Raw genomic sequence first — 14502 nt, forward strand, 5'->3', positions numbered from 1 at the left:
GAGACATTACTGGCAGGAGAGATAATTCTGAGTGGTGCAGAACTAACTACATCTTCTTTCCTTTTGGTATGTACCTCTCACTTTTGTATGGTTTAATAATTTGATTCTCCTAGTTTGTGTGTACATCACATATTTGGGGTGCAAAATGTAGTAACAGTGACTTGCTTCTGTTGCTCTCAGCAGGTTAATGACATTGCATGTTGTGAGCATTTACTCTCTCACTGAGTGTGTTTGATGCTACAAATGACACATTACCTTCATCAGAGATACTTAAGTGCAGAAGTAACTATATCCTGTTGCTTTAGCTATGTACCTCCGACTTTTTTATAGTTTCATAATTGTATTCTCCTTGCTTAATGTGTATGTCACCTATCTGGTTTTCAAAATGTAGTAAAAGGACCTCCCCTCTCTTATTCTCAGCAGGTTCACCAGATTGCATGGTTGCAAATATTTACTGTCCCATCAACTGTGGTTGTTCCTGCAAATGGTGTGTTACCTGCAGCAGAGATATTTATGAGCGGTGCAGAGCTAACTATATCATCTTTCTTTTGGTATGTACCCCCCACTTTTTTATAGTTTAATAATTTTATTTGCTTGAGATTGTCTGTATGTCACCTACTTGGGATCAAATTGTAGTAGCAGGACCTTCCTTCTGTTGTTCTCAGCATTTCAACAGATTGCATGGTTACCAACATTTACTCTTCCTTCGACAGTTTCTATTGCTGCAAATAAGACACTAAGTGCAGCACAGATAATTATGAGTGGTGCAAAACTGACTACATCTTCTTTCTTTTGGTATGTACCTGCGACTTTTTCATAATTTGGTATTTTACTGTCTGAGGTTGTGTGTACATCACCTATTTGGTGTATGAAATGTAGTAACGGGACTTCCTTCTGTTATTCTCAGCAGGTTCTTCAGATAGTATGGGTGCCCAATTTTCTCTCCCATAATATGTGTTTGTTGCTGTAAATGAGACATAACCAGCAGAAGAGTTAATTTTGGGTAGTACAGAACTAACTACATCTTCTCTTCTTTTAGTATGTACCCCTCACTTTTGTATTGTTTTATAATTTGGTTCTCTGTGTTTGTGGTTATGTCACCTACTTTTGTTGTGAAATGTAGTAACATTACCTGCTCTCTGTTGTTCTCAGTAGGTTCATCAGATTGCATGATTGGTAACATTTGCTCTCCCATCGACTGTGTTTGTTGTTGCAAATGAGACATTACCTGCAGGAGAGATATTTATGAGCAGTGCAGAGCCAACTACATCTTTTTTCTTTTCGTATGCACCTCTCCCTTTTTTTATAGTTGAGTAAATATAAAAAATTGACCATACATGTCTATTTGGGATCAAAATGTAGTAACAAGACCTTCCTTCTGTTGTTCTCGCATTTTCAACAGATTGCATGGTTGCAAACATTTACTCTTCTTTGGACTGTGTCTGTTGTTGCAAATGAGACATTACATGCAGAAGAGATTATTATGCTTGCTGCAGAACTAACTACATCTTCTTTCTTTTGGAATATACTCTCACTTTTTTATAGTTTGAAAATATGATTCTCTTATTTTGTGTATAAGTCTTATATTTTGGGTACGAAGTGTAGAAAAGGAACTTACCTCTATTGTAAGCAGCAGGTTTATCAGTCTGCGTGGTTGCTGTGGTATCGATAGCATCGATGCCACGGTGTATTAAAGTGATTAGGTTGGCACTAGGACAGACACCGACAACAGCGCACTCTAACCGGAGCGAGAGAGCTCTACGAGCTCCGCTCCAGAATCTCCCCATTTGATCAAGAGCAGACAGTCGGGACGCTTCGCACCTCATTGCCAACTTATGTAATATGTTTGCATATTTTTATACACTAGTAAAGGTGCTTTAACTGTGTTTGCAGTACTGACGCATTTTACCTCTTCCTGCTCCTACCCACGCTCCGCCTTCCAGGTGGGATACAAAAGTTGCAAACATTTTTGTTCCATTGACTGTGTTTGTTGATGCAGATGAGGCATTACCTGCAGCAGACGATAATGAGCAGTGCACAACTAACTGCATCATCTTTGTTTTGGTATGTACAGTCATGCTCAAAAGTATCCGAACGACCTGAATTGCATTTCGCGTGATTCGCATGCAACCGGCATAACGCGGCTGTCTAGCAGGTCCTCTCATCGCTCCTTGGTACAGTTGTTTGACTATTGAAAATGGTTCCAACATGTCACCACTAGAAAACACTGCTCTGTCTCGCAATAACTTATGATGTAAAGTAATACCACGATACTGCAAATATCAGGGAATACCTTATCACAGATAAGACTGTCATTAAGGCTTGAAAGCTCACATTTATTACAATAAATGACATACCTGAAAAGTTACCACTCTCATTATTACGTCAGATAGGTAACGCACGAGAGACGTTCGTCGTATTCATGATTTCCTCTTCAAAGTAACATACCGTACGTATTATTTAACAAAAAATTATATTAAAAAATTTAAGTTATCCACGAGCAGCTAGTTGAGAATATGTATGAATTTCAAATGACACGACGAACCGTCTCGTTCTGCATATGGATTCAAACCCAGGTCAGACACACTAAGCAAAGATTTCGTGACTGACGCAAACTAACAGTCATTCCTGATTATGCATACAGGGAGTGATATACCTCGATTTTAGACAGTATCAGTTAGCAAATATCAACTTTAAATTACATAACACAAACATTTTTAACGGACGCAAATTCCTCCCCAGAATCTCTTGTCCCTGTTAACGAACTACGAGAGATGTTAAATATTGCTTTCTCACAAGTAACTTACTTGAAATGCCGTGAGGTAAAGCTTTGTGTTGGACAGGGATTCGAACCCAGAACCTAATCGGATTGATATCGAAGCACAACCAACTGTGACATATTGGATTTCCTTGCCAGTAGCTAGATGTTTCAACTGAAATGACGTGACGAAACATTAATTTGTTCCTTCCCAGGACTCCAGCACGGCACCTATCGCTGTTATATTCTAGAGAAAACGAACGTTAAATATGGGTTTGTTGCACCAGCAGCGACATGTGGTCTCGCAAATAGTTCCGTGTCCCACTGGGAGTCAAAAACGTCAGATATCGTTAGGGTTGACAACAAATGAAAAAACATTAAAAATTATAATTATTACCCACCAGCAGATAGGTGTTCTAATGCTAGAGCTTAATAACACATAATGAAATCTTTAGTGCTGGGCCAGGATTCGAACTCATTCACACGTAATATGTGGAGATGTTGAGGAATCTGCAGTTTTGAATAAACAACAAATTGTAACCGAGCTGTATTGCCACGAAGGGATCAAATTCCGCGTTAAGGGCGGTCTGAGTTGCATTCTCAGTTCAGAACCAATTTTATCGACATACAGAAGCTCAGATAAAAGATGGAATAAGTGTCGTGTGACCCCACAAAGCGTATGTTTCGTCACTAGAATAAATAACTAGTATAAGAAAGGTTACTGGTGATAGAGTTTCTACATGTCGCCACTCCAGACTTTATTGTGGTTCAATCTAACGTCTACTTGGCAGAGAAGGAATATCATCTTTAATGTGAATTTCAGACCACACTGCCATTATATGTATCTTCTTCACTTGGTGTAGTCAGAAGAGAATGGAATCTTTCTCTCCCTATCTAAAACCATTGACAGAAATTGGAATCGAACCCAGACTATAGGTATAGGAACCTAGCATCAGTCCAACAGACCAGCAAACCCTCTTTTCTGTGACACTGGACTCGCATTCGGGAGGACGACGGTTCAATCCCGCGTCCGGGCATCCTGATTTAGGTTTTCCGTGATTTCCCTAAATCACTCCAGGCTAATGCCTGGATGGTTCCCCATCCTTCCCTAATCCGATGAGACCGATGACCACGTTGTCTGGTCTCCTTCCCCAAACCAACCAACCAACCTCTTTTCTGTTACTCATTTTTCAATTATAACGCCGTTGCGCCACACTGGATGAGAATTCTGACACACAGGCTCCCTGTAGTAAATTGCAGCATGTTCAGTAAATTCAGTTACTTGGTTGACCGAATCACCATTAACTAGCTGCCTCGGCTACCCAGTGCATACATTCGATTCTATTTTGTAATCACCGAAATAAAATCACGTAACTGCCACCTACACAGAACTGCCAACAGTGTAGGATGCAAAAAGTTAAATAGGAAGTGTTCCTTTCCACTTGAGCTATTCTATTGCGCTATCTGTTTGTAAAAAACGTCGTGCAGCGCAAAAGAAAAGCTGTAACTGTTTCTCTCATTGTCAGAAGTCTAGACCCGGCCATTTGCATTATCTCGCAGCGCTGTGGTATGCAGAAGTTCTGAAGGAATTGTTGAACAGCTCTGGAGCTGTTGGAGCCATGTGTCAGCTAGCAGCGTAATTGTAAGTGTCCTGCACCATAAATAAGATGTCGCGAGTTCGAATACGTTTACTACTAAACTTTTTTTAAACGCAATTCTGCTGAAGTTACCAATCTAATGCAACTTTGAACTTAAGTCCCTTCACTTCTCAACCCAAATTAGTCGCGTGTGGAAAAAGGGCTAACTTCTGTAACATTTTGTTCTTTTGAGGTTTAATAGACAGCCAGGCAGCAGATGCATCTCGATGCTTTTGTATTATGTATGTGGAGAGCGCATCGTGCCCAAATACGTCAGAAAAGTTTTTTCTACAATAACTGTCGTGTGGTAGTGGCATTTTATTCTTCTTCAAACACTGTTTGACAGCTTTAACTCAGAACAAGTTTTCTACATGCATGTAGTCAATAAACTGCATGTGCAGCGTCAGACTGTTATATATAACATCAGAGAATTCGCATATATCGTTGATGATTAATTTCGCTCTCATGTTTACTATTGTTTCAACAACACTAAAGGAAACTTTACGAAACCTGTGCACTGTATTATAAGAAATGAAATAAAACTACCCACGATAACCTTACGACGAAAGTCTGTTTTAATAAAACTGAGTATCTGTACACAAGCATGCCTCTATCGACACGAATTAGTAAAACACTTCTCACTTAGAGTTTGATTGGGTCTGTGTTTAATTGGTATGCTGTGTCATAATCAAGGGGTATGCAAATACGAATTAGTAAAACACTTCTCACTTAGAGTTTGATTGGGTCTGTGTTTAATTGGTATGCTGTGTCATAATCAAGGGGTATGCAAATGTGGCATGTCATAAATATAGTTATGTATTTCTAGAAACCCAAAATTTACTTGTCAGCAGCGGAAAGAAGCGTTACCTGTTGTGCAGCATTGTAAGTTTTTCACCATTGCACTATGAGCCGAAAGTATTTTCTTGTGATTTCCTTATTGATGTTTGATCTGACTGCTTGTAGCTCTTTCACAGAAGGGGTAAAAACGTCGAAGTCAGTGAGACTGGAACTGTGAACCATAACAGACGCTTTTTACAAGTCAGCATGTTACCACAGAGCTGGCGAACAGGTATGTGCGTGTGAGCTTCCTCTTACGAGGCCAATAGTGACTAGAACTCATAAACCGCTATTTAAAGGACGAGATTAGTTGCGATTTCCACCTGCAACGACTTTCCTGGGCTGAAAACCGTAAGTTTACAATCTTTTCTTACACCTCAAGCGATAATAACTGAGATTATTCAATGGAAATGACAGGTAAAATAAAGTGAACTTTGAGGCTTAATTCCGTGCACACAAGGAAGTAACTCGTCGATCACAGAGTTGCCAAACATACGTTGCCTTGTTGCCAAATCTCAGTTACAGTACCAGCAGGAAGAAGACGAACCGATGGGATCCTACAGCGGGATGGGAAGTGACCATAGCTGGTGTCTCCAAGTTGCAGCTGCTACGGCTTGGAATACGTAATGCGACTGATTCGCATTTCTGTAACTAGGTTTAGTGACTGGAGCGTAGTTACTAAAAATACTCAGAATTGACTGCAAACTAAGTATCATAAATCAGTAACTCTCATAGTTGTTTTTATATTTCTTTCGCAAGTGTACTCAAAACTAAGAAACTCATTCACAGACGCTTTCGTGCCTCGACGATAGTCGAGCACAACAAACAAATAAAAAAAATATGTGTGTGTGTGTGTGTGTAAAAAATTGTTGTAAAGAAATTGAATCATCATATGTAAAAAAATCTTTCATTTAAAATGACACGTTCCACATCATTACGAAATGTCGTATTCATGATCTGTGGAACAAGAAATAATGTAATCTAATCTAATCACATCCTATTGATGACTAGCCATGAAGAGTCATGAATTACCGAAATTTTTGCCAATACCAGTAACCAAATTTAAACTTGAAAATAAAAGACGACAATTTTTGTAATAAACCAGGACCCCTATCAAGACCCTTTCGTCCCTGTTAGCTAACCACGAAAGATGTCTGATATACCTCCATTCTGAAGTAACAAAGTTTGCATGCATTTAAAGATGAAGTGCAAGATGTGAAGTTCTGTGATGGCGATACGAACCCAACACGTAATCGGATTGTTAACTAAGAAAAATTAAATGTTACGTATCGGTGTTTCTTACGAGCTGCTAGGTGTTTGAATCTAAAATAAGGATACAAAGTTTTGTGCCTAAGCGACAATCGAACTGCACACCTACGGTGCATCCTCGAATATAGCTTAAGTATCAGTTGCTTACTCACCAACAGTAAGATGTGTGCGTGTTTGACCAGAAATAACGACACCTATTGCGGTTGTTGGCAACACATGAAGAGACATTAAAAATGCACGTTAATTTTCACTAGCAGGTGGGTGTTCACTTGATAGGGCTTGAAATGAAATTATGAATATTCTTGTACTGGATCCTTTGGATGAGACCTAGAGAAGACTGCAGTCTTGGGAAAAGGAACGAAATGACTGAACTATACTGTTTCGAGAGATTCAGATCCTCGAAAGAGGAGATACGAATTCGAATCACAGTCCAGCACCAAAGTTTTCAACGTCTCTAGTTCAATCAAGTACAAGTAAAATAAGAGACCTGTTCCTTTAAATGGCTATCGGTTCATCAAATAAAATAAAATTTTCTAATGTAAGTGATTTACTGGCGACTGTATTTCTGTTTGCTATGACTTCCGCTATGTCATTTCCCAACGTAAACCGGCTCTGCCCAGTTGGTAATGAAGGAACGTGATGTTTTAATGCGCTTTACGGATTATAACGTCTTTCTCTTGAGGTTACCAGAGGTAAAATAAATCTGTTTCTGCCTCTTAAAAGTAAATTCCTGAACCCATGCAGTGCACCTGTGATAACTCGTTCCACCAGACCATTGTGGCCACATTTCCCAGCCTCAAGAGTGTGCTGAAACGGATGATGTGCTTAGCTTACAAAATTAGTCACGGTGGAAAAAATGCGAGTCTATTAAATGGTTAAGTAGAAGTAAGCTTCTGACGCGGAGATTGTGCTATTCACATGTCAGCAGGATGTAAAGATTCTTCTAGGCATCATAGGCTGGAAGTAAAGCCATTTTGAATTTTCACAAATTGAGCAAATTTCTTAGTTCGAGAAAATTCACTGTGAAGTGTGAAGTTACCGGATAATTCGTTTTTTACCGTCATTATTACTATCATTTTATTCATACCGCTGCTGGAACACACGTGCTTGAAGATCATTTAATGCCTTTTGATCACAATAGAAGTAGTTTCCCAAGAACAGGTTCTTTCCCTGTCTACGGAATCCTTTTCATGTTAATATCAAACATCAGCAGTTACTCGTAGATTACATTAAAACTAAAGTAATTGATGAAGACGCTACTTGATAACAAAAACGTGCTGCCTTTCTTAATTTACTTGCGCATAGAAATGGCTGTCGAATACTGCCAGACCAAAAGGCATGAGATCTTACTGCCTTCCGATATACGTCGCTGCCAGTTCTTCCATATGATTTGGTCGACATTACCTGTTTCAAGTTATGTACGACAGACAATGTTTTAGAAAATCAATTGTTTTCCTTTGAAATGAACAGAAAGATTTTCATTCTAAGCTACCCAAGTACGTAATTTTTGCAGTATTAGTTCAAATTTAATATTCGCTTCTATAACGTAGGAAAGTGTTTCACAGTTGCAAAACTCGTATCCGACTCATTGACCTTACACGTAGTCGCTGACCACAAACTCTAGCTCAGAGTGACACCAGTTTAAGTAACCTAATGTAGCGAAGACTTTGCCAGCGTTCTTTCTCACCCGAAAACACGCAACACACTCATTTGGCTCCATAAGTACAATGTAACAGTAAGTTCTGAGTGTATGCAATGTATACGGATTGTAGAATTTAGTGGTGCTCTCTCTTCCACTTCTGTGCAGTTCGATTGTCGCTTAGGCACAAAACTTTGTATCCTTATTTTAGATTCAAACACCTAGCAGCTCGTAAGAAAAACCAATACGTAACATTTGATTTTTCTTAGTTAACAATCCGATTACGTGTTGGGTTCGTATCTCCGTCACAGAACTTCACATCTTGCACTTCATCTTTAAATGCATGCAAACTTTGTTACTTCAGAATGGAGGTATATCAGACATCTTTCGTGGTTAGCTAACAGGGACGAAAGGGTCTTGATAGGGGTCCCGGTTTATTACAAAAATTGTCGTCTTTTATTTCCAAGTTTAGATTTGGTTACTGGTATTGGCAAAAATTTCGGTAATTCATGACTCTTCATGGCTAGTCATCGATATGATGTGATTAGATTAGATTAATTCTTGTTCCATAGATCAAGAATACGACATTTCGTGATGATGTGGAACGTGTCATTTTAAATGAAAGATTTCTTTACATGTGATGATTCAATTTCTTTACAACAATTTTTTACACACGCTCTCTCTCTTTCTTTTTTATTTCTCTCTGTTCCTCTCTCTCTCTCTCTCTCTATCACACACACACACACACACACACACACACACACACACACATTTTTTTATTTGTTTGTTGTGCTCGACTATCGACGAGGCACGAAAACGCCTGTGAATGAGTTTCTTACTTTTGAGAACACTTGCGAAAGAAATATAAAAACAACTATGAGGGTTACTGATTTATGATGCTTAGTTTGCAGTCAATTCTGAGTATTTTTAGTAACTAAGCGACTAATTTGGGTTGAGAAGTGAAGGGAATTATGTTCAAAGTTCCATTAGATTGGTAACTTCAGCAGAATTGCGTTTAGAAAAAGTTTAGTTGTAAACGTATTCGAACTCGCGACATCTTATCTATGGTGCACGACGCTTACCATTACGCTACTAGCTGACACATGACTCCAACACCTCCAGAGCTGTTCAACAATTCCTTCAGAACTTCTGCATACCACAGCGCTGCGAGATAATGCAAATGGTCGGGTCTAGACTTCTGACAATGAGAGAAACAGTTAGAGCTTTTCTTTAGCGCTCCACGACGTTTTGTACAAACAGATAGCGCAATAGAATAGCTCAAGTGGAAAGGAACACTTCCTATTTAACTTTCTGCATCCTACACTATTGGCAGTTCTGTGTAGGTGGCAGTTACGTGATTTTATTTCGGTGATTACAAAATAGAGTCGAATGTATGCAGCTAGTTCATGGTGATTCGGTCAACCAAGTAAATGAATTTACTGAACATGCTGCAATTTACTACAGGGAGCCTGTGTGTCAGAATTCTCATCCAGTGTGGCGCAACGGCGTTATAATTGAAAAATGAGTAACAGAAAAGAGGGTTTGGTGGTCTGTTGGACTGATGCTAGGTTCTTATATCTATGGTCTGGATTCGATTCCAATTTCTGTCAATGATTTTAGATAGGGAGAGAAAGATTCCATTCTCTTCTGACTACGCCAAGTGAAGAAGATACATATAATGGCAGTGTGGTCTGAAATTCACATTAAAGATGATATTCCTTCTCTGGCAAGTAGACGTTAAGTTGAACCACAGTAAAATCTGGAGTGGCGACATGTAGAAACTCTATCATCTGTAACCTTTCTTATACTAGTTATTTGTTTCTAGTGACGAAACAAACGCTTTTATCTGAGCTTCTGTATGTCGATAAAATTGGTTCTGAACTGAGAATGCAACTCAGACCGCCCTTAACGCGGAATTTGATCCCTTCGTGGCAATACAGCTGGGCTACAATTTGTTTTTTATTCAAAACTGCAGATTCCTCAACATCTCGACATATTACGTGTGAATGAGTTCGAATCCTGGCCGAGCACTAAAGATTTTATTATGTATTATCAAGCTCTAGCATGAGAACACCTATCTGCTGGTGGGTAATAATTATAATGTTTAATGTTTTTTCATTTGTTGTCAACCCTAACGATATCTGACGTTTTTGACTCCCAGTGGGATACGGAACTATTTGCGAGACCACATGTCGCTGCTGGTGCAACAAACCCATATTTAACGTTCGTTTTCTCTAGAATATAACAGCGATAGGTGCCGTGCTGGAGTCCTGGGAAGGAAAAAATTAATGTTTCGTCACGTCATTTCAGTTGAAACATCTAGCTACTGGCAAGGAAATCCGATATGTCACAGTTGGTTGTGCTTCGATATCAATCCGATTAGGTTCTGGGTTCGAATCCCTGTCCAACACAAAGCTTTACCTCACGGCATTTCAAGTAAGTTACTTGTGAGAAAGCAATATTTAACATCTCTCGTAGTTCGTTAACAGGGACAAGAGATGCTGGGGAGGAATTCGCGTCCGTTAAAAATGTTTGTGTTATGTAATTTAAAGTTGATATTTGCTAACTGATACTGTCTAAAATCGAGGTATATCACTCCCTGTATGCATAATCAGGAATGACTGTTAGTTTGCGTCAGTCACGAAATCTTTGCTTAGTGTGTCTGACCTGGGTTTGAATCCATATGTAGAACGAGACGGTTCGTCGTGTCATTTGAAATTCATACATATTCTCAACTAGCTGCTCGTGGATAACTTAAATTTTTTAATATAATTTTTTGTTAAATAATACGTACGGTATGTTACTTTGAAGAGGAAATCATGAATACGACGAACGTCTCTCGTGCGTTACCTATCTGACGTAATAATGAGAGTGGTAACTTTTCAGGTATGTCATTTATTGTAATAAATGTGAGCTTTCAAGCCTTAATGACAGTCTTATCTGTGATAAGGTGTTCCCTGATATTTGTATCATCGTGGTATTACTTTACATCATGAGTTTCTGCGATACAGAGCAGTGGTGACTTGTTGGAACCCTTTTCAATAGTCAAACAACTGTACCAAGGAGCGATTAGAGGACCTGCTAGACAGATTCGTTATGCCGGTTGCATGCAAACAGGCGAAATGCAATTCAGGTCGTTCGGATACTTTTGAGTATGACTGTACCTCCTACTTTTTTATCATTTAATTAAATGATTCTCTCATTTTGTGTGTCGTGTCAACTATTTGGGGAACTAAATGTAGTAACAGGACCTTCCCTCTGTTGTTCTCAGCAGGTTCATCAGATTGCATGGTTGCAAGCAATTACTCTCCCATCGACTGTGTCTATTGATGCAAATGAGACATTACCTGAAGCAGAGATAATTATAAGTGGTGCAGTACTAACTACAACATCTTTCTTTTATCATGTACCTCCCACTTTTTTATAGTTTGATAAATTGTTTCTCCAAGTTCTTGTGTACATGTCTATTTGTGTTAGGAAATGTAGTAACATGACCTTCCCTCTCTTGTTCTCATCATGTTCATCGGATTGCGTGGTTGCAGACATTTACTCTCGTATCAACTGTGCTTGTTGTTGCAAATGATACATTACCCGCAGCAGAGGTAATTATGAATGGTGCAGAAATAACTACATCTATTTTCTTTTGATATGTACCTCCCACTCTGTTATATTTTGATAATTTGATTCTCCAAGTGTGTGTGTATGTCACCTATCTGGGGCACAGAATGTAGTAACAGCACCTCAGCAGGTTCAGCTGATTGCATGTTTGCAGACGTTTAAGCTGCCATTGGCTGTGTTCGTTGCTGCAAAAGAGACATTCCCTGCACGAGAGATAATTATGAATGGTGCAGAACTAATTATATCTTCTTTTTTTTGTATGTACCTCCCATTTTGCTGTTGTTGTTGTTTTGGTCATAAGTCGAGAGACTTGTTTGATGCAGCTCTCTATCCTGCTCTATCCTGTGCCAGCTTCTTCATCTCCCAGTACTTACTGCAACCTACATCCTTCTGAATCTGCTTCATGTATTCATCTCTTTTTTTCCCACTACTATTTTTTCCCTCCACGCTGTGCTCCAATACTAAATTAGGGATCTGTTGATGCCTCAGAACATGTCCTTCCAATTACTCCTGTCTTCTAGTCGAGTTGTGCCACAAATTTCTCTTCTCTCCAATTCTATTCAGTACCTCCTCATTAGTTATGTGATCTACCCATCTAATCTTCAGCATTGTTCTGTAGCACCACATTTTGAAAGCTTCGGTTCTCTTGCTGTCTAAACTATTTATCATCCATGTTTCACTTCCATACATGGCTTCTCTCCATACAGATACTTTCAGAAATGATTTCCTGACACTTAAATCTATACTCGATGTTAACAAATTTCTCTTCTTTAGAAGTGCTTTCCTTATCATTGCCAGTCTACATTTTATATCCTCTCTACTTTGGCCATCATGTGCTATTTTGCTCCCCAAATAACAACACTCATCTACTACTTTAAATGTCTCATTTCCTAATCTAATTCCCTCAGCATCACCTGATTAATTTGACTACATTCCATTATCCTCATTTTGATTTGGTTGATGTTCATCGTATATCCTCCATTCTGTTCAACTGCTCTTCCAGAGTCCTTTGCTGTCTGTGGTAGACATACAATGTCATTGGCAAACCTCAAAGTTTTTATTCCTTCTCCATGGATTTTAATTTCAACTCTGAATTTTTCTTTTGTTTCCTTTTACTGCTTGTTCATTATACAGATTGAATAGCATCAGAGACAGGCTACAACCCTGCCTCACTCCCTTCTCAACCACTGCGTCCCTTTCGTCCCCTCGGCACCTATAACTGCCATCTGCTTTCTGTACAAATTCTAAAAAGCCTTTCGCTCCCTGTATTTGACCCCTGCCACCTTCAGAATTTGAAAGAGAGTATTCCAATCAACATTGCCAAAAGCTTTCTTAAGTCTACAAATGCTAGAAATGTAGGTTTGCCTTACCTTAATTTATCTTTTAAGATAAGTCCTAGGGTCAATATTGCCTCTCGTGTTCCAACATTTCTAAGGAATCCAAGCTGATCTTCCTTGAGGTAGGCTTCTACTAGTTTTTCCGTTCGTCTGTAAAGAATTCATGTTACTATCAGGCGGCTGTGACTTATTAGACTGATAGTTTGGTAATTTTCACATCTGTCAACACCTGCTTTCTTTGATATTGGAATTATTATATTCTTCTTGAAGACTGATGGTATTTCGCCTGTCTCATACATATTGCTCACCAGATGGTACAGTTTTGTCAGGACTGGCTCTCCCAAGGCCATCAGTAATTCTAATGGAATGTTGTCTACCCCCGGGGCCTTGTTTCGACTCATGTCTTTCAGTGCTCTGTCAAACTCTTCACGCAGTATCATAACTCCCATTTCATATTCATCTACATGCTCTTCCACTTCTATAATATTGTTCTCCAGTACATTGCTCTTGTATAGGCCCTCTATATACTCCTTCCACCTTTCTGCTTTCCCTTCTTTGCTTAGAACTGGGTTTCCATCTCAGCTTTTGATATTCATACAAGTGGTTATCTTCCCTCCAAAGGTCTCTTCAGTTTTTCTGTAGGCAGTATCTATCGTACCCCTAGTGATATATGCCTCTACATCCTGACATTTGTCCTCTAGCCATCCCTGATTAGCCATTTGCACTTCCTGTCAATCTCATTTTTGAGACGTATTCCTTTTTGCCTACTTCATTCATTGCATTTTTATATTTTCTCCTTTTATCAATTAAAGTCAATATTTCTTCTGTTACCCAAGAATTTCTACTAGCCCTCATCATTTTACCTACTTGATCCTCTGCTGCCTTTAGTATTTCATATCTCAAAGCTACCCATTCTTTTTGCAAATTATTTCTTTCCCCCGTTCTTGTCAATCGCTCCCTAATGCTCTCGCTGAAACTCTCTGCAACCTGTGGTTCTTTCAGTTTATACAGGTCCCATCTTCTTAAATTCCCACCTTCTTGCAGTTTCTTCAGTTTTAATCCACAATTCATAACCAATAGATTGTGGTCAGAGATCACATCTGCCCTGGAAATGTCTTACAATTTGAAACCTGGTTCCTAAATGTCTGTCTTACCATTATACAATCTGTCCGAAACTGTCCAGTGTCTCCAGGCCTCTTCCATGTGTACAACCTTCTTTCATGATTCTTGAACCAAGTGTTAGCTATGATTAAGTTATGCTCTGTTCAAAATTCTACCAGGCGGCTTCCTCTTTCATTCCTTACCCCCAGTCCATTCTAACCTACTACACTACTAGCCATTAAAATTGCCACACCACGAAGATGACGTGCTACAGACGTGAAATTTAACCGACAGAGAGAAGATGCT

General features: G+C 39.1%; 1 protein-coding gene across 2 annotated transcripts in view; it reads left to right on the forward strand.

Moving 5' to 3' along the window:
* Positions 1 to 14502, forward strand: part of LOC126475029 (acetylcholinesterase-like) — a 215684-nt gene that overhangs the window by 42933 nt on the left and 158249 nt on the right. Inside the window, exons 4-6 of one of the 2 annotated variants that reach the window (XM_050102572.1) lie at positions 421 to 551; positions 666 to 795; positions 908 to 1038. The exons of the other annotated variant lie outside the window; for it this stretch is intronic. The gene's annotated coding sequence lies outside the window, so the exon portion shown is untranslated. The remainder of the gene's footprint in view (positions 1 to 420; positions 552 to 665; positions 796 to 907; positions 1039 to 14502) is intronic. 2 annotated transcript variants of the gene reach the window in all.

This window comes from Schistocerca serialis, chromosome 4 (assembly GCF_023864345.2).
Source record: "Schistocerca serialis cubense isolate TAMUIC-IGC-003099 chromosome 4, iqSchSeri2.2, whole genome shotgun sequence".
Taxonomy (NCBI): Eukaryota; Metazoa; Arthropoda; class Insecta; order Orthoptera; family Acrididae; genus Schistocerca; species Schistocerca serialis.